Source organism: Schistocerca piceifrons, chromosome 5 (genome assembly GCF_021461385.2).
Source record: "Schistocerca piceifrons isolate TAMUIC-IGC-003096 chromosome 5, iqSchPice1.1, whole genome shotgun sequence".
Taxonomy (NCBI): Eukaryota; Metazoa; Arthropoda; class Insecta; order Orthoptera; family Acrididae; genus Schistocerca; species Schistocerca piceifrons.
This window is the reverse complement of record NC_060142.1, coordinates 593520944-593541349: the sequence shown is the minus strand read 5'-3', so window position 1 is coordinate 593541349 and position 20406 is coordinate 593520944. Positions and strand designations below refer to the sequence as shown.

Genomic DNA, 20406 nt, shown 5'->3' with positions numbered 1-20406 from the left:
CGGAAACCGTGCGTTTCCCGGCATGGGTTCGTATTCAAAATATTATGTACCTTCCCCTCTGCAAGTCTTAGAAGTTTGTTACGGGAATATCTGAACACCCTGTATATCATCTTTCGTCTGTCCTAACAAACATAAAATTGACATGCAAACATACAACTCATTAATTAGCATGTCTCAAAAATTTATTTAAACTTAGCGACTGTGGACGGGGAATACAAACGGTGTTCGTTGATGTAAAAAAATATTACAAGTGATTGATCTCCAGGCTAATACAGTTCATGATCGTGGACCTACCTTTGATTAAATGAAGTGTGAGTGAGGATGTTACCAAATAAAGGTGCCTAATCATGAGTTTTATTAACCTTGAAATCAATCCCCAGTAATATTTTTACATCAACAAACACAGCTGAAGAAAACGTTATTATACTAATGTATCACGACCAACTGTATACAGAATGAGATCTTCATTCTGCAGCGGAGTGTGCGCTGATATGAAACTTCCTGGCAGATTAAAACTGTGTGCCAGACCGACACATTCCCCATGCTGTGGCTAAGCCATGTCTCCGCAATATCCTTTCTTTCAGGAGTGCTAGTTCTGCAAGGTTCGCAGGAGAGCTTCTGTTAAGTTTGGAAGGTAAGAGACGAGGTACTGGGAGAAGTAATGCTGTGAGGACGGGGCGTGAGTCATGCGTTGGTAGCTCAGTTGGTAGAGCACTTGCCCGCGAAAGGCAAAGGTCCCGAGTTCGAGTCTCGGTCCGACACACAGTTTTAATCTGCCAGGAAGTTTCACCAGCTGTATTGTCTGGATCATCCACCAGCATGGGAGGAAGAAGAAGGTGGTTTATATAGGTGAGTGTCTTGTGTGTGGTGCCGTCCTGCATCAGTCGGAGGAACGTGGCGTGCTGTTGTCTCCGCCTGCGATGACGGTCGCGCTGTTGACTACCGCAGGTCTGGCGGCTGGGAGGCGGAGGCGGGCGGTGGGCAGCAGGGGGCGGAGCCGCCCCCGGCTGCAGGCAGTGGGGACGTGCGGCGGGCGTCGGCGTCGGCGTCGCCGGGCGTCGGACCCCGCTACGGCGCCGCCGCGCTGGGGCGCACGCAGTCGGACAGCTACCGGCTGCGCTACACCTCCAGGTGCTGACGTCACAGCCGTGTCTGCTCTGCTCTCTTATCTTTGTCTCGGTCCGGTGTCTCGAGAGCAGTGTGTGGGCTTTTGTGTGGGCGGGGTAGCGCTGAACGCTGCCACATGTCATCCGTCGGCCTTGCAGTCGACGGAACTGTGACCGTGGCTGGTCTGCCACTCCTGTTACGTCTTCCGGCGTTCGTTGTTTGACGAATGCTGTCCTTTACCTTCGTGTCTTCATGTCTGCCTCTGTGAACTGTTTATTCTTTTCGATATGTCACTTGTACGTGTCTTTGCAGTCTCGCTTCGTCAATTTGTTAATTGTCATTTTGTCAAATATCGACATTTTTGTTGATCCGTGGCAGTTATATGAGGGGTATCCATCAAGTTTTAATTATAACCTAAAATAAATGAAGTCACGTAATCATTTTGTTTGTTTTCAGGTATAATACTGCAGATCTACAGTAGTGGAAATCAGTATAGAGCCATGGAAATTTTCAGGAAAATTAGCATTGTGGCCAATGTATATGTAATAGTATGAAATGCAGTATACCGACAAATGCTGTTCAAATGGAATCGCATTTGCTGTCAGTAGGACAGTATGTAACTAGACATCCACTATTCAGGTGGTAGAGGGTGGAACTCGGAATACAGGCAGTCAGCTCTGTTCGGTGTTAGTGGGAGCGTTCGTGCCTTTATTGCAGATACGAAACATACACCATTAGTGGCAGTGAATTTTGTGTATGTCAATCACGATTGCGACAGTGCCACACGGAAGACAGTTATCATGTGATAAAAAAGCTAAAACCGGCATATAGAAGGAAATGAGATTCTTTAGTCGTACAAATGTTCAAATGTGTGTGAATTCTTATGGGACTTAACTGCTAAGGTCATCAGTCCCTAAGCTTACACACTATTTAACCTAAATCATCTTACGGACGAACACACATACCCATGCCCGAGGGAGGACTCGAACCTCCGCCGGTACGAGCCGCACAGTCCATGACTGCAGCGCCTGAGACGGCTCGGCTAATCCCGCGCGGACTTTAGTCGTAGAATTGCCAAGATGATGAACTGTTCAAGTACAGCGATTGCTAATTTCATTAGATTGGGCGCACGATGTGGACAGCACGGAAAATTTGGGCAAAGTAGAAAAGTATCGGAGGCATGTAAAGTGTTACTTTTGCGCAAGACAAGAGCCATAAACCGTTATTCTTTTCAACTTGTTGTTGATTTACAGTTGCCAGTAGGTGCCAGATGTGCACCACAAATTTTGTCACATGACGAGCATCTTGCATTCGAGAAACGACTGCAGGAGCCCGCATTAACATCCAAACGTAAACTGGCTGGATAAGGGTTTGCTGAAGAGCGTATGTCATGGGCTTGAGAATGGGATAAAGTGATTTCCAGTGATAAGAAGTAGTTTAATTTAGATGGGCAAGGTGTATTTAAGGATTATTGGCGTGATCTGGACGCGATGGATTTCAGCATTATTGGCGTGATCTGAGAACAGAGCAGCAAATAAGAATGAGAAGAAATTTTGGTGTGAAAGTTTGATTTGGGGAGTTTTCTGCACTAAAGCTAACCCACGCACTGCTGGACACCAGAATGGACTCATGTACACCGCGATGCTACAAACAGAATTGATTAGAATGTATGAGGATCTAGGGGACGCATGTTTCAACGACGTAATGCATTTCTGTATGGTTCTGCTAAAAGCAGACCAAACCAAAAAATGCTTGGCCCGCACGTAGTCGGATTTAAACTCCGGAGAAAACCTTTGTGGAATACTCGCATGGAGTGTTTATCGCAGTGGAAGGCAATATGAGGCCGTGTGTGAGCTTAAAAGAGCGATACGAGAAGAGTGACGACAATTTCTTTGCAAGAACTACAAGCACTAACAAAATCAATGCCGAAGAGAATTTCTGAAGTAATTAGGAAAAACAGAGGTTGGACAAAGTACTAACAGTGCAATAACACAACAGGACAGAGAGTGCCTTTATACCAATTTCCATCCAGAAAATGTAAACTGTAATTCCGTAGTAACCGATGACGTCATATATGTATCTACTACTTTCATAATATGTTCGATACATGCATGCTTCAGACATTGTACTATTACTTTCATGAGGTCCTGCCTTCATACTGATTTCCACTACTGTAGTACGCACTAAAATCCCGCACCACAGTACCTTACCTCCTGGAGCCAAAACATTGTGGCGCTAACCGTTGATGAAGGGGACATGGGGCTGAGCCATTCTGTTTGGTTTCCTTTAGCTGTGTGCTGCTGCGCGGTACTGTGGCACGGGAAGTCCAATACGCACCATGTATGCAGCGCTCTACCAGCAGACAAACAAACAAGCAGTTACGTAACTTCATTTGCTCGAGGTGATAGTTAAAATCTTACGGCTACTCCTCGTACTCAACAGAGTATATAGCCTATAACATGAAGTACTGGTCAGTCACAACTTTGCTTTAGTTTTTTTTCAAACACTGTTACTGGTTTCAAATTAACAAAAAAGGTGTGTGACCTAGGCTGGACAGAAATGAAGTTTGAAATGTGTGGCAGTGATGGTGGGAATTGAGATTCTCGTGTTGGAGTGCATCGTACGCATGATGGCCGGCCGCATGGAACGTTTATTTTTATTGTATTTTGCCAGCGAATAAAATTCGCATTGTTCTTGAGGCATGCACAATCACAAACCGTGGTCCTCATTAACCACGTTTGCTAGACAAAAAACACTAAAACACCATCGACAGCACCGTATAAATATTACATTTGTTTTATTCATTATCTATTTAAACGTATTTGTTTGTGCTGCGTTTTATAACGCAGTTTAGCAATAACGTACGTCTCTAAATGCTACGTTGTGACTCGAAAATACGCTAAGTACTCTAAAACACTACATTTACGTCTAATTTGACAGTGATATACGCCTCCTTTTCTTTGTCTTTAAGACGCATCTATGTATTGCAATGTGTTTGACGCTCTTATACCGTATAAATATCTTCTGTTTTTATTTAGTGTAAGTAAGTTAAAGCATACGGTGCTGTTCAACAACAAATGTTTTTACCCAATAAATCTGTTTAAAATGAGAAACACTTTATGTGATTATGCATACCTGAAGAACAATATACGAGGGCAGTTCAATAAGTAATGAAACACATTTTTTTTCTCGGCCAATTTTGGTTGAAAAAACCGGAAATTTCTTGTGGAATGTTTTCAAACATTCCCGCTTCGTCTCGTATAGTTTCATTGACTTCCGACAGGTGGCAGCGCTGTACGGAGCTGTTAAAATGACGTCTGTAACGGATGTGCGTTGCAAACAACGGGCAGTGATCGAGTTTCTTTTGGCGGAAAACCAGGGCATCTCAGATTATCATAGGCGCTTGCAGAATGTCTACGGTGATCTGGCAGTGGACAAAAGCACGGTGAGTCTTCGGGCAAAGCGTGTGTCATCATCGCCGCAAGGTCAAGCAAGACTCTCTGATCTCCCGCGTGCGGGCCGACCGTGCACAGCTGTGACTCCTGCAATGGCGGAGCGTGCGAACACACTCGTTCGAGATGATCGACGGATCACCATCAAACAACTCAGTGCTCAACTTCACATCTCTGTTGGTAGTGCTGTCACCAGTTGGGATATTCAAAGGTTTGTTCCCGCTGGGTCCCTCGTTGTCTAACCGAACACCATAAAGAGCAAAGGAGAACCATCTGTGCGGAATTGCTTGCTCGTCATGTGGCTGAGGGTGACAATTTCTTGTCAAAGATTGTTACAGGCGATGAAACATGGGTTCATCACTTCGAACCTGAAACAAAACGGTAATCAATGGAGTGGCGCCACACCCACTCCCCTACCAAGAAAAAGTTTAAAGCCATACCCTCAGCCGGTAAAGTCATGGTTACAGTCTTCTGGGACGCTGAAGGGGTTATTCTGTTCGATGTCCTTCCCCATGGTCAAACGATCAACTCTGAAGTGTATTGTGCTACTCTTCAGAAATTGAAGAAACGACTTCAGCGTGTTCGTAGGCACAAAAATCTGAACGAACTTCTCCTTCTTCATGACAACGCAAGACCTCACACAAGTCTTCGCACCCGAGAGGAGCTCACAAAACTTCAGTGGACTGTTCTTCCTCATGCACCCTACAGCCCCGATCTCGCACCGTCGGATTTCCATATGTTTGGCCCAATGAAGGACACAATCCGTGGGAGGTACTACGCGGATGATGAAGAAGTTATTGATGCAGTACGACGTTGGCTCCGACATCGACCAGTGGAATGGTACCGTGCAGGCATACAGGCCCTCATTTCAAGGTGGCGTAAGGCCGTAACATTGAATGGAGATTACGTTGAAAAATAGTGTTGTGTAGCTAAAAGATTGGGGAATAACCTGGTGTATTTCAATGCTGAATAAAACAACCCCTGTTTCAGAAAAAAAATGTGTTGCATTACTTATTGAACTGCCCTCGTAATAATATTCGCTGGGGATAAATATATTGTGCGTTTCTCTCACATAAACTGCATACCGAGACGTGGTTCAAAACTCAACCTCGATTTCCACCATCTCTGCCAAACATTGTAAAGTGTCAAATCTCCGTCTGTCCTAAGCCAACGCAACTGTAAAGCTATGAACCATGCGTTCCGAACGTAAATTATGTTAGCCGTCCGAAGATGAAGCCTTAAAGATGTTTTTTTCAATAAAATAAACTGAAACCAAATGGTGGATGGTTGCTGTTGTATGTTATCAGTATTCTTCCAACTATCTCTAATTGTTTTAAGGCTCTACTGTCGTTTTTCTTGGGCGATGTACGTTATATGTGGACATTGCTGGTGACGGGTTCTCTTTGTGACCCTTGTTGGCGACTGGCAGTGAATGACCAGTTTGTATTCAAATTTTGTCGCTCTGTTAATGTTCTATTGCTGTTCTCTTGACGTTACTTCGATAACTGGGAGTCCGTTCAATACGTATGCCTGTTGCATCATCCAGGTCTTAAGAATTTTGACAATACCGTATCGTTTGGCGTACATGATGAGTAGTAAAGTTTCCTGCGTGATCGTCGTCTTTTGCTACTATAGGCTATTGAAGTAACTCCGAATAGTATATAAAGAGGTGACGAAGTCATGGTATAGCGATATGCACATATACAGATGGCGGTAGTATCGCGTACGTAAGGTATAAAAGGGTCTGTGCATTGACGCACTGTCATACGCGCTCGGGTGGTTCTTGTGAAAAGGTTTACGACATGATTATGGCCCCATGACGGGAATGAACAGATTTCGTACGCGGAATGGTAGCTGCAGCTAGACACACTGATCGTTCTATTTCGCAAATCGTGAGGGAATTCAGTATTCCAAGATCCAGTGTCAAGAGTGTGCCGAGAATACCAAATTTCAGGCATTACCTCGTGGCCGACGACTTTCACTCAACGACCGAAAGTAGCGGCGTTTGCGTACTGTTGTCATTGCTAACAGACAAAAAACACTGCGTGTATAATAAAATGTTGTTATATCGGTCGCTACGGGTTTATTTATCGATTGTCATTTTTTATTTGTAGTTCACTGTAGCTATTTCATATTAGATTTTGTCATTTGGAGATGGTGAGTGGAGCTGTGGACGCTAGGAAATGGAGTGCCAGCTGGAGAAATCGGCACATTTTTCTGTTTTAGTTCAGTAGACGGGTGACAGTAACGGAGGGCATGTATGGGGATAATGGCTTTGGACAGAGCACGGCAAGAAAACGTTTTTCTCGTTTTAAGGATGATCGTTTTGATATTGGTGACTCACCACATTCAGGAAGACTCGGGATTTGATGAAGATCGTTGAAACGCATTAATTCACAGTGATCCATGTCATTGTACTCTAGAACTGACAAATGCGATGAATGACGAACTGTGATCATTACACCATCGTGCGAGATTTGCGTGTGACGGGGAAGGTTAATAAACCGGGTTTATGGGTACCGAAGGCTCTAAACCAAAATCACAAAAATCTGCCGGCAGCCATATGTGTATCTCTGCTTGCTCGTCATCAAGTGGCTCGCGAACAACACGTATAATTCGTATCCTGTATTTTTACTGTGACGAGGAGTTGTGTTTTTATGCTGTTGTTGTTGTGGTCTTCAGTCCTGAGACTGGTTTGATGCAGCTCTCCATGCTACTCTATCCTGTGCAAGCCTCTTCATCTCCCAGTACCTACTGCAACCTACATCCTTCTGAATCTGCTTAGTGTATTCATCTCTTGGTCTCCCTCTACGATTTTTACCCTCCACGCTGCCCTCCAATACTAAATTGGTGATCCCTTGATGCCTCAGAACATGTCCTACCAACCGATCCCTTCTTCTGGTCAAGTTGTGCCACAAACTTCTCTTCTCCCCAATCCTATTCAATACTTCCTCATTAGTTATCTGATCTACCCATCTAATCTTCAGCATTCTTCTGTAGCACCACATTTCGAAAGCTTCTATTCTCTTCTTGTCCAAACTATTTATCGTCCATGTTTCACTTCCATACATGGCTACACTCCATACAAATACTTTCATAAATGACTTCTTGACACTTAAATCTATACTCGATGTTAACAAATTTCTCTTCTTCAGAAACGCTTTCCTTGCCATTGCCAGTCTACATTTTATATCCTCTCTACTTCGACCATCATCAGTTATTTTACTCCCCAAATAGCAAAACTCCTTTACTACTTTAAGTGTCTCATTTCCTAATCTAATTCCCTCAGCATCACCCGACTTAATTCGACTACATTCCATTATCCTCGTTTTGCTTTTGTTGATGTTCATCTTATATCCTCGTTTCAAGACACTGTCCATTCCGTTCAACTGCTCTTCCAAGTCCTTTGCTGTCTCTGACAGAATTACAATGTCATCGGCGAACCTCAAAGTTTTTATTTCTTCTCCATGGATTTTAATACCTACTCCGAATTTTTCTTTTGTTTCCTTTACTGCTTGCTCAATATACAGATTGAATAACATCGGGGAGAGGCTACAACCCTGTCTCACTCCCTTCCCAACCACTGCTTCCCTTTCATGCCCCTCGACTCTTATAACTGCCATCTGGTTTCTGTACAAATTGTAAATAGCCTTTCGCTCCCTGTATTTTACCCCTGCCACCTTTAGAATTTGAAAGAGAGTATTCCAGTCAACATTGTCAAACGCTTTCTCTAAGTCTACAAATGCTAGAAACGTAGGTTTGCCTTTCCTTAATCTTTCTACTAAGATAAGTCGTAAGGTCAGTATTGCCTCACGTGTTCCAGTGTTTCTACGGAATCCAAACTGATCTTCCCCGAGGTCGGCTTCTACCAGTTTTTCCATTCGTCTGTAAAGAATTCGTGTTAGTATTTTGCAGCTGTGGCTTATTAAACTGATTGTTCGGTAATTTTCACATCTGTCAACACCTGCTTTCTTTGGGATTGGAATTATTATATTCTTCTTGAAGTCTGAGGGTATTTCGCCTGTTTCGTACATATTGCTCACCAGATGGTAGAGTTTTGTCAGGACTGGCTCTCCCAAGCCCGTCAGTAGTTCCAATGGAATGTTGTCTACTCCCGGGGCCTTGTTTTTATGCTAACGTAACGAAAAGGAAGGAATGGCGGCTGGGCCTAAACAAAGCAGCAACTCCCCGTACAGAGATAGCGCGCATCCACAAAACATCATGTTACGCATCTGGTGGAACAACGACCGTGTGGCGTACTACGAATTGCTTCCCGGTGGGTAACCGTCAATATTGACGACTGAGACTTCCTGTAGCTGCAATCCAAGAACAACGATCGGGAAGACCGCATGATGTGATAGTACTCCACGGTAATGATCGCTCGCATTCTGCTATACTGACGAAAAACACCATACAGGAGCTGGCTAAGGAAGTCATTGCGCACCCCGCACGCATCTTATTCACCCGATCTTGCGCCCTCAGATTTTCACCTTCTCCGCTCTCTATCGAACAACTTTCAAGGTACCCTTTCCAGATGAAGCTCAACGGCCTTGCCGCAGTGGATACACCGGTTCATGTGAGATCACCGAAGTTAAGCGCTGTCGGGCGTGGCCGGCACTTGGATGGGTGACCATCCAGTCGCCTTGTGCTGTTGCCATTTTTCGGGGTGCACTCAGCCTCGTGATGCCATTTGAGGAGCTACTCGACCGAATAGTAGCGGCTCCGGTCAACGAAAACCATCATAACGACTGGGAGAGCGGTGTGCTGACCACACGCCCCTCCTATCCGCATCCTCATCTGAGGATGACACGGCGGTCGGATGGTCCCGATGGGCCACTTGTGGCCTGGAGCCGGAGTGCTTTCCAGATGAAAATGCATTACGAACGTGACTCGACGAGTTCTTCGCCTCAAAACCACGTGATTTCTACAACCGCAGAATTGAAAAGCTACCCCAGGAATGGCAGACTTGTAAATAGTGAAGGCGAATATACGCTACTGGCCATTACAATTGCTACACCAAGAAGAAATGCAGATGATAAACGGGTATTCATTGGACAAATATATTATACTAGAACTGACATGTGATTACATTTTCACGCAATTGGGCTGTATAGATCCTGAGAAATCAGTACCCAGAACAACCACCTCTGGCCGTAATAACGGCCTTGATACGTCTGGGCATTGAGTCAAACGGACATTGGATGGCGTGTACAGGCACAGCTGTCCATGCAGCTTCAACACAATACCACAGTTCATCAAGAGTAGTGACTGGCGTATTGTGACGAGCCAGTTGCTCGGCCACCATTGACCAGACGTTTTCAATTGGTGAGAGATCTGGAGAATGTGCTGGCCAGGGCAGCAGTCGAACATTTTCTGTATCCAGAAAGGCCCGTACAGGACCTGCAACATGCGGTCGTGCATTATCCTGCTGAAATGTAGGGTTTCGCAGGGATCAGATGAAGGGTAGAGCCACGGGTCGTAACACATCTGAAATGTAACGTCCACTGTTCAAAGTGCCTTTAATGCGAACAAGAGGTGACCGAGATCAACATGGATTCCGGAAACAGCGATCGTGTGAGACCCAACTCGCTTCATTTGTTCATGAGACCCAGAAAATATTAGATACAGGCTCCCCGGTAGATGCTATTTTTCTTGACTTCCGGAAGGCGTTCGATACAGTTCCGCACTGTCGCCTGATAAACAAAGTAAGAGCCTACGGAATATCAGACCAGCTGTGTGGCTGGATTGAAGAGTTTTTAGCAAACAGAACACAGCATGTTGTTATCAATGGAGAGACGCCTACAGACGTTAAAGTAACCTCTGGTGTGCCACAGGGGAGTGTTATGGGACCATTGCTTTTCACAATATATATAAATGACCTAGTAGATAGTGTCGGAAGCCCCATGCGGCTTTTCGCGGATGATGCTGTAGTATACAGAGAAGTTGCAGCATTAGAAAATTGTAGCGAAATGCAGGAAGATAGCAGCGGATAGGCACTTGGTGCAGGGAGTGGCAACTGACCCTTAACATAGACAAATGTAATGTATTGCGAATACTTAGAAAGAAGGATCCTTTATTGTATGATTATATGATAGCGGAACAAACACTGGTAGCAGTTACTTCTGTAAAATATCTGGGAGTATGCGTGCGGAACGATTTGAAGTGGAATGATCATGTAAAATTAATTGTTGGTAAGGCGGGTACCAGGTTGAGATTCATTGGGAGAGTCCTTAGAAAATGTAGTCCATCAACAAAGGAGGTGGCTTACAAAACACTCGTTCGACCTATACTAGAGTATTGCTCATCAGTGTGGGATCCGTACCAGATCGGGTTGACGGAGGAGATAGAGAAGATACAAAGAAGAGCGGCGCGTTTCGTCACAGGGTTATTTGGTAACCGTGATAGCGTTACGGAGATGTTTAATAAACTCAAGTGGTAGACTCTGCAAGAGAGGCGCTCTGCATCGCGGTGTAGCTTGCTCGCCAGGTTTCGAGAGGGTGCGTTTCTGGATGAGGTATCGAATATATTGCTTCCCCCTACGTATACCTCCCGAGGAGATCACGAATGTAAAATTAGAGAGATTAGAGCGGGCACGGATGCTTTCAGACAGTCGTTCTTCCCGCGAACCATACGCGACTGGAACAGGAAAGGGAGGTAATGACAGTGGCACGTAAAGTGCCCTCCGCCACACACCGTTGGGTGGCTTGCGGAGTATAAATGTAGATGTAGATGTAGACGTGTAACCAGTAGCACCCCGTACCATCGCGCCAGGTGATACGCCAGTATGGCGATGACGAATACACGCTTCCAATGTGCGTTCACCGCGATGTCGCGAAACACGGATGCGACCATCACGATGCTGTAAGCAGAACCTGGATTCATCCGAATAAATGACGTTTTTCCATTCGTGCACCCAGGTTCGTCGTTGAGTACACCATCGCAGGCGTTCCTGTCTGTGATGCAGCGTCAAGGGTAACCGCAGCCATGGTCTCCGAGCTGGATAGTCCATGCTGCTGCAAACGTCGTCGAACTGTTCGTGCAGGTGGTTGTTGTCTCGCAAACGTCCCCATCTGTTGACTCAGGGATCGAGACGTGGCTGCACGATCCGTTACAGCCATACGGATAAGATGCCTGTCATCTCGACTGCTAGTGATACGAGGCCGTTGGGATCCAGCACGGCGTTCCGTATTACCCTCCTGAACCCACCGATTCCATATTCTGCTAACAGTCATTGAACCTTGACCAACGCGAGTAGAAATGTCGCGATACGATAAACCGAGGCTACAATCCGACCTTTATCAAAGTCGGAAACGTGATGGTACGCATTTCTCCTCCTTACCCGAAGCATCACAGCAACGTTTCACCAGGCAACACCGGTCGACTGCTGTTTGTGTATGAGAAATCGGTTGGAAAATTTCCTGATGTCAGCACGTTGTAGGTGTCGCCACCGGCGCCACCCTTGTGTGAATACTCTGAAAAGCTAATCATTTGCATATCACAGCATCTTCTTCCTGTCGGTTAAATTTCGCGTCTGTAGCACGTCATCTTCGTGGTGTAGCAATTTTAATGGCCAGTAGTGTAGTATTGACGAAAGAACTCTACGAACCTATGCACCAACGTTTGCTTGAGTTGCTTCTGAATTTTCAAGTTAAACGACTTCTATAAACGAACATCACTGTTGTAAACTCAAAGTGAGATCAACGTACTCTAAATCTCGATTCACTGCCTTAAATAATGCACTTGTACATGGCGACTGATCACATTTTTCTTTAATTTTATTCTTTCAGCTACACTGTAGCGTGTGAAAGCTGTTTTTAGTCTCCGAGAGGGATTCGCATACCCCGCCCAGTCCGTCCACTGACGCGAGAAAGAGCCTGTAAATAGCGCGACTTGGCACCGGTCCGATATTCTCTCAAGTCTGCGATACGTGCCATTGGTAGTACTGTTATCGACCTGGTCTGTGAGTGGGGTTTTCGATCCGGATCGCTGCCTGGACTGTTCGCACGTGCTTGCGGTGACTCAGCTGCCCTCTAGACTTTGCTTCTGGTTAGTCGCTCATATCGTGAACCTCGCCGTCATTAACCACGGGAACTATCCGCTTGTTGCACCGGCTTATGCGTCACAGACAGCGTCAGTGATCATAGAGCTGTACGTATGCCGAGCAGGATAGAAAACTATGGCATCCTTTTATCAGTACCTTCAGTTTAATACCCTGCCATTCAACTCGTGTCTTCATGTTGTGATTGCGCCCATCTGAGGATATGTAAAATTTTTGTGCTTTTTATCTTTCATCAGTCTTTGTTTTGTTTTGTGGTCTTGAGGGACGTTTCGATGCTTTTATTTGTTACACGCAATGTCGACTCATATTGTAATATTAAACGTTTTTATTTACTAATTATTTGGTAAAGTTGATCCTACCACACTTTCCCATCTTGGATTAAATTATATCTTCGTTTTTGGTTTGATTTATGTATAATTAACAAATACCCCACGTATTGTGTAGGCAGTTATTCATTACAGCTTGAAACAGGCATTTTACTCAAAAAAAGGAGACTAATAAATAGGACACACCCTTGATACCGCAGGTTAGGCTCGTGGAACACGTGCTCGGTCCTATTGCACTCCACTGTGTGTCCTCCCACATCCTCTGTGCTTAGGTACTGACGAGGTACCATGTTCGCATTTATTAGAGACTTACCACACTATTCACGGATCGAACAGGAAGGGGGGCATAAATGGCACTGAAACATGAAATACCCGCCGCCACACACCGTAAAGTAGTGTTAAGAGTAAAGATGTAGATATTATTCTTTTGAGAGGTATCAGTTGCAAAAATAAATCACGTCTTACCAATCAGTAAAATAAAAAGTATACGTTTCGATATATAGACAGATAAACAAGTTGCAGGCGCCAACAAATAATACAGGTTGTTCGGAAATGGGAGTGAGTACATAATAGAAACTCCTGCCCGGAATCGTACCGTTTCCGTTCTACAACGATTTCAGTTCAATTGTTAAACTCATTCTCTTCTGCGTCAAGAACTGAATTGGGAGTGATGCAGTACAATTGTTACGTAACAATTCGAAAGGAAACATAACGAAATATCCATTTATCATTTAAGGACATTTGTTTGGATAACCACTTAAAAACTGCGTGTTTTCATTATCCCAAAACAAAAAAGAACGCAGCATAAACATTACGTGTTTATATTATTGCAAAATAAAAACGAAACCAGCATAAACAATTACATGTTTACATCATTCCAAGACCAAAAAGAACCCAGCATATTGTACGTGCGGAACAGTACTGATGCATTACAACAGCGGCTCGATGTGGCGACGCCAACGCAGTTACAGACATTGTACGTACGAAGCATGTTCTGATACACTCTCTCCATCCCACCTGGTGTCTCTTCAATTTCTAATGCAGCAGACGTGGACGTGTTACACATCTGAACTGAATCCGTCGTAGAACGGAAACTGGGTTCCTATTCGAAGTACTATGTACAAGTCCTAGAAGCTTGGAAGGGGAATTCCCGAACATCCTGTATATTTAAATAGTTGTGTGAATTTAGTTGGCGAAAACATTGTTCTTATATCTCGAAGAATCCGAAATTTTAGGAGTATCACAGTCTTTCGACTAGTTCAATGCAATCCAGCATTTATTTCTTCTTCTTTGTGTATATGCTGCACTCCGTGTTGTAAATGATCTTATACTTCACTCTTCGTCCATCCCTACTACTTGTCGCTCCCTGTTTGGCTACCTATCTCACCCCTACCCACTCCCTCCCGTCTTTATTCCAGTTACTACGTCAAGTACCCAGGTTTGACGTGGCACTCTGATCGACTAACCTGCGCCTGATGGAACATCAAATGTACTCGTAAATCCATCCTGGGTTCAAGAGCATGGGATAGCGGCTGGTCGACGAAATGTAGTAATACTATAACAATAGCCGTTATGTTAATGTTGTTTTATTAGGCAACCAGTTTCGAAGTTCCAGTGACGTCATCTTCAGGCTTGTCACATGAATGACACGAAGTGCCACTCGTACATGTACACCAATATGCCAAAACATTATGGCCACTGCCCACCACGACGTTGGATGCCGCCTGGTACAGTGGCGGGCACGTGACGCGCTATGAAAAGTATTTAAGCTCAGCAGAGGCAATTGGGAGCCATCCTAGTGAAGATATGGACTGCAGACGGGAAAATAAGTCAAAAGACAGATTATTATCAAGCAAAGCCTGTGAACGAGTATCTCGAAAATGGCGAAGCTGGTCGAATGTTCACGTACTGCTGTCGTGGTCATCTACGGAAAGAGGTAGAAGGAGAGGTGCTGATTGGTTGGGGGTCCGCAACTCTTCACAGAACGTGTGGTTCGTGCAGCACGCCACTGACGTAGACTGGTGGGAGCAGTATTATGCTGCAGGAGACATTCTCCTGCGCTTGAATGGGATCTGTGGTATTAATTGAACACACCCTGACAGCTGCGAACCACCTTCATCCATTAATGGCTCTGAGCACTATGGGACTTAACATCTGAGGTCATCAGACTCATCCATTAATGTCTGATGTCTTCCTAGAAGGCGATATCATTTTTCAGCAGGATAATTGTCCGTGTCTCGGAGCCAGAACAGTGCTACAGTGAGCTCACGTTGATCTCTCGGCTCTCAAATTCTCCTGATGTAAATTATGTGGAACCCATCTGGGTCGCTATCGGGCGCCACCGCCACGTACGCAGATCTGCTGCCCTTTATTTACGCGAATTACGTGATCTGTGCGTAGACACGTAACGCCACGTACCTCCACAAACCTATCACAAACTGTCGTATCCAAGATATGCAGAATTGGTGATGTATGTCGTTCAAAAGACGGACAAACACGCTATTGAGCAGGTGGTCATGGTATTTTGGCTCATCAGTGTATAAGACAAGGCACCAATACCCGTATCTGGTTCCGTAGATATCCGAACGTCATGTGCACGTGTGCTGTTCACTCATGTGGCGGCATCTCTAGGGAACCAGATACGCGTATTGGTGCCTTGTCTTTATACATGTGCAAGTGATACTTGGTGCCTTTTATGCAATGGGCCTGAGAATGACGTGAATGGAATATGAAAATTGGTTGCCTAATAAAGCAATATCAATATAAGGCTGTTGGTATAGTGTTACAGCATTACATTAGTGGCCAGTTATAACTGCGTGTCGAACGGGTTTAGGTGTACGGACTTTTACCGAATGAGCTCTTACAGACACGACCAACAAGTCGTCCCCACAGACGCAAATCCTGCCAGCAGTACGTATGTCTACATCTACATACATACTCCGCAATCCACTATACGGTGCGTGGCGGAGGGTACCTTGTACCACAACTAGCATCTTCTCTCCCTGTTCCACTCCCAAACAGAACGACGGAAAAATGACTGCCTATATGCCTCTGTACGAGCCCTAATCTCTCTTATCTTATCTTTGTGGTCTTTCCGCGAAATGTAAGTTGGCGGAAGTAAAATTGTACTGCAGTCAGCCTCAAATGCTGGTTCTCTAAATTTCCTCAGTAGCGATTCACGAAAAGATCGCCTCCTTTCCTCTAGAGACTCCCACCCGAGTTCCTGAAGCATTTCAGTAACACTCGCGTGATGGTCAAACCCACCAGTAACAAATCTAGCAGCCCGCCTCTGAATTGCTTCTATGTCTCCCCTCAATCCGACGTGATAGGGATCCCAAACGCTCGAGCAGTACTCAAGAATAGGTCGTATTAGTGTTTTATAAGCGGTCTCCTTTACAGATGAACCACATCTTCGCAAAATTCTACCAGTGAACCGAAGACGACCATCCGCCTTCCCCGCAACTGCCAGTACATGCTTGTCCCACCTCATATCGCTCTGCAATGTTACGCCCAAATATTTAATCGACGTGACTGTGTCAAGCGCTACACTACTAATGGAGTATTCAAACATTACAGGATTCTTTTTCTATTCATCTGCATTAATTTACATTATCTATATTTAGAGTTAGCTGCCATTCTTTACACCAATCACAAATCCTGTCCAAGTCAGCCTGTAGCTTCCTACAGTCACTCAAGGACCACACCTTCCCGTACACCACAGCATCATCAGCAAACAGCCGCACATTGCTATCCACCCTATCGAAAAGATCATTTATGTAGATAGAAAACAACAGCGGACCTACCACACTCCCCTGGGGCAGTCCAGATGATAACCTCACCTCCGTTGAGCACTCACCATCGAGGACAACGTACTGGGTTCTATGTCTCTGGGGCTGGACAGACTACGGGGGTGGGTGGGAGGAGAGGAACGGCCAGTGATACGCAACTTTCAGACTGCGGTGAGACGCTAGTGCTCAGCTGTGGCGGTGCCTCGGAGTAACGTTTTGTGTGTGGCGGTCGCAGGAGCGGCTACCAGGCGCTGATGGCCGACGCGGTGGACGGCGGCGGCGGCGGCGGCGCGCGGCAGGGGGCGCTTCAGTCGCAGCTGGGCCGCGCGCACTCCTTCAGCTACGGGAGACGGTAGGACCGGCGCGTGTGTGTGTCGTCCACAGCAGCAGCCGGTGGCGGGATCCTGTGTCGTGCTGTCTTTCTTCTTCTGCAAATGCGTTTGCCGTGTCGTCTGGGAGTGCCTGAAAGGCGACTCTGTTCGTCGATGGCTAACCGGTCTCACGGCACCACGGGTTCATTCTACAGAAAGGGACAGAGGAAACGCGTGTTTTATCTAATGGTTACTAACAACTGTAAGCAGACATTTAAAAATTGCAGACTAAGTATCGTTGCTCCAAGTTTACAGACTCTTGATTACAAGTGAAACTGGTGAAATGACTGAATTAATTTACTTTGTCCCCCTTTACTGACCATTTCGAAACCATTCGTTTCCTTTGTCCAAACTTACATATCTTTGATCATTTCTTCTACTTTTCATCAGTTTGGTTTCCGAATGTTCGTAGTGTGGCGTCCGCAAGAAACAATTAGTTTTATTTCTGTATACAAATATCATTATTATTCATTTTAGTAATTTTTCATGTAAGGATTCCTTTATCTAAGGTATCAAAAGAATGTTAATTATCCAGAAGTTATCTCTCGTACACATTTTTTGGTGCGTGAAACTAGTAGTATTGAAGTAAAATTTTTTACTTTCCACTGGAATCAATATCCGCGAAAATCCAACTTATTTTTTCAATCAATGGAACTTCACGTGAACTCATATAAGTTTTAGATTAAAAATAGAATGGTATTAGGTATCTAAGAAAAAATAAGAACTCCAAGAAGAAAATAAGTTCTGTACTTGTGACATATTTTTCTCTATTTGCGTGATCGGTATAATAGTGCCTGTGCTCCAAGACAAGACAGCAGCGAAGATTGCTCAGAAACACGTGATAGGCGAAATTCGTTCAAACAAAATTCAATCTAATTCTCTACTGCCTGGACCATGGAAAATGTCTTTGTGTGGTCTTTAGCTTAAATTACTGTAAAGCCTGTAGTGTTTCAAGTTAATAATAGGGTGCCTTCAGAATTTTCAAACATACATTTGTTGGTGGAGCGGTTAGATCTCGATAGGCGAAAGGAAAAGGAAAGAAGAAAAAGAAAAAAGGTTAAGAAAAGCTTGCACGTTATTGACGATATACTCCCTCTGTTCCCTGCAGAAGAGCTTAGAACAGTGAAGACGCTCCGTCCTTTTAAAGTAAACTTATTTATGGGAAGAAGGAAAGACTTCGTCTTGTCGACATCCAGGTCATTGGTGGCAGCTCGAGTTCGCGCTGGAGACGGAAAAAGGAACCATCCATTACTATCGATTTATGGTTCGCTATGGATGATACGGCACAATCAGGACATTTTAAAGTAATATGGCACTAGGATCACAAATTTTGAACTATAATAAAGCGACTTACGATATGTTTCCAGCATGAAGAAGCCCGGGAGATTCGTCACAGATATACATTTTCATCTTTAGATGTCACGCTAACCAGTAACATAATCAATCCACAGACTGTACAAATGTAGAGATGAAGTGCCTTGTAAGTCAAAAGGGCATTCATTACTAGTTTTCATTGGGTATCAAAGATACAGACAACAAATATATAATTATTTAATTGTTTACAACCTTTTTACTTAAGATTATCATTATTGCAAACAAAAAATTTGAGAAATTAAAAAAACTTGATTATTTTATGATTTAGATCACTTATGCAGATAGCAGCAAAAGTTACAACGCATCATCTAGCATATTTTAATTTGTCTTTTTTGTCGTAAACGGTCTCCAATTCCTAACTACAGTCCATCATGGACGACATACGTTTATCATTATATAACGTATATCTGATCAGATATCCTGTTTTCAGTCCGCAGCTCGTGTTGTAGTGGTTAGAGTTGCTGCCTTTGGATCAGGGGGTCCCGGGTTCGATTTCCTACCGGGTCGGAGATTTTCTCCGCCCAGGGACTAGGTGTTTGTGTTGTCCTCATCATTTCATCATCATTCGGGGAACTGGGGAGACTGGACAGTGTAAAGATTCGAAATTTGTACGGGCGCTGATACCCGCGTCGTTGAGCGCCCCACAAACCAAATATCATCATCGTCATCATATCCTGTTTTCAGCACGGTGCTGCCACATATTGAGTAGACAGAACTTGACTGCCGCGACCTACGAAACTATTACACGGTGACAAGTATCCTACCACTACAAGGGCGGCCATAACCGAACGTCTCCTCTTGCTCATGGTTCACCTCGGTAGGCGTCATGTGATCTGTCTCATCCACATGAAGCTCACACGTGTTATCCCGCCACCTGCACCGGCTGCAAATCATTGCTTCTGGACTATTGTCAGGACATAACGGCGGTGGCGGATCTGAACCACGTCATACTGGTGTTACCAAGTACTCGGCCGCACAGGCTTATTTTGTACAAAAGTTAGGGAGGGTTAGACCCTACAGGTTTACATATAGTATTCTTTGCTCGCGAACTATTTAAAAGACGCCGGTATCCACTTTTTGCCTATAAGTTGTGTGGATCTTGTCCTCCACGGTTCGAAAGCAGGGACTTTTTTGTGTTCTTAATTTGCTAAAAACTTATCTTTGTAAATGACGCCGTTGTCCTGCTTTCAATTATAATTTGTTGTAGATGGGGTTCTCCTCTGGAACCGGCCCGGTTCGAACTATGAGTTGCCACTTTGTGTTTCTTAATTTATATAACGAACTTGACTTCTGTCATTATTCCATTGTGAAAATTGCACTAATGTTAACTTGGCGCTGCTGTAACTACTGCTGGCTGTCTGGTGTTCGTCTTTTAGTGTTTTTATTTTATATTAAGAACTTATGTTTGTATGGCGAATTATTTGTAACTGTTCTACTGTGCACGTTGCAATTTAATACGGCACTTTTGTAACTGCTGTTCCTGCCCAAAGCCAAAAATAAATAAAGGAATGAAATAACCCGGTAAAGCGCACTGAAGACCTGAGCAGGGTGGCAGTACTGCTGTGTTTACGCCCGGGCAGCAAGAAGTGGATGTGGCGGTAGTAACAGCGCAGACTCCGGTATTCTGGAGCGCTGCTGCAAGGTGAGCTAATTGTCCATTTAAAAGTAGAACAGAAGAAGCTACACACAACACTTCACCGGCAGGAACTGCAGAAGTACCTTTCACAGTGGTGTCGCTATCGTTACTCAGCTGACTCTGGCGATTCATCGTCTACCGTGTCAGTCGCGAAAGATAACCACTACACTTCGTTTGAATTATTGCCACCATTGGTCATCAGAAACTCTTTTAATGTGATGTACAGCTCTTTTCCGGTCTTTTAACGTTACACCAGTAAAATCATCATCTGCTAATTTTCTTCAGCTCCGAGA

At 44.6% G+C, this 20406-nt stretch overlaps 1 non-coding gene across 1 annotated transcript; it reads left to right on the top strand.

Moving 5' to 3' along the window:
• Window positions 1–688: 688 nt before the first annotated feature.
• Window positions 689–763, top strand: Trnas-cga. The gene has a single exon. It is a non-coding gene; the product is annotated as a tRNA-Ser (tRNA).
• Window positions 764–20406: the final 19643 nt, after the last annotated feature.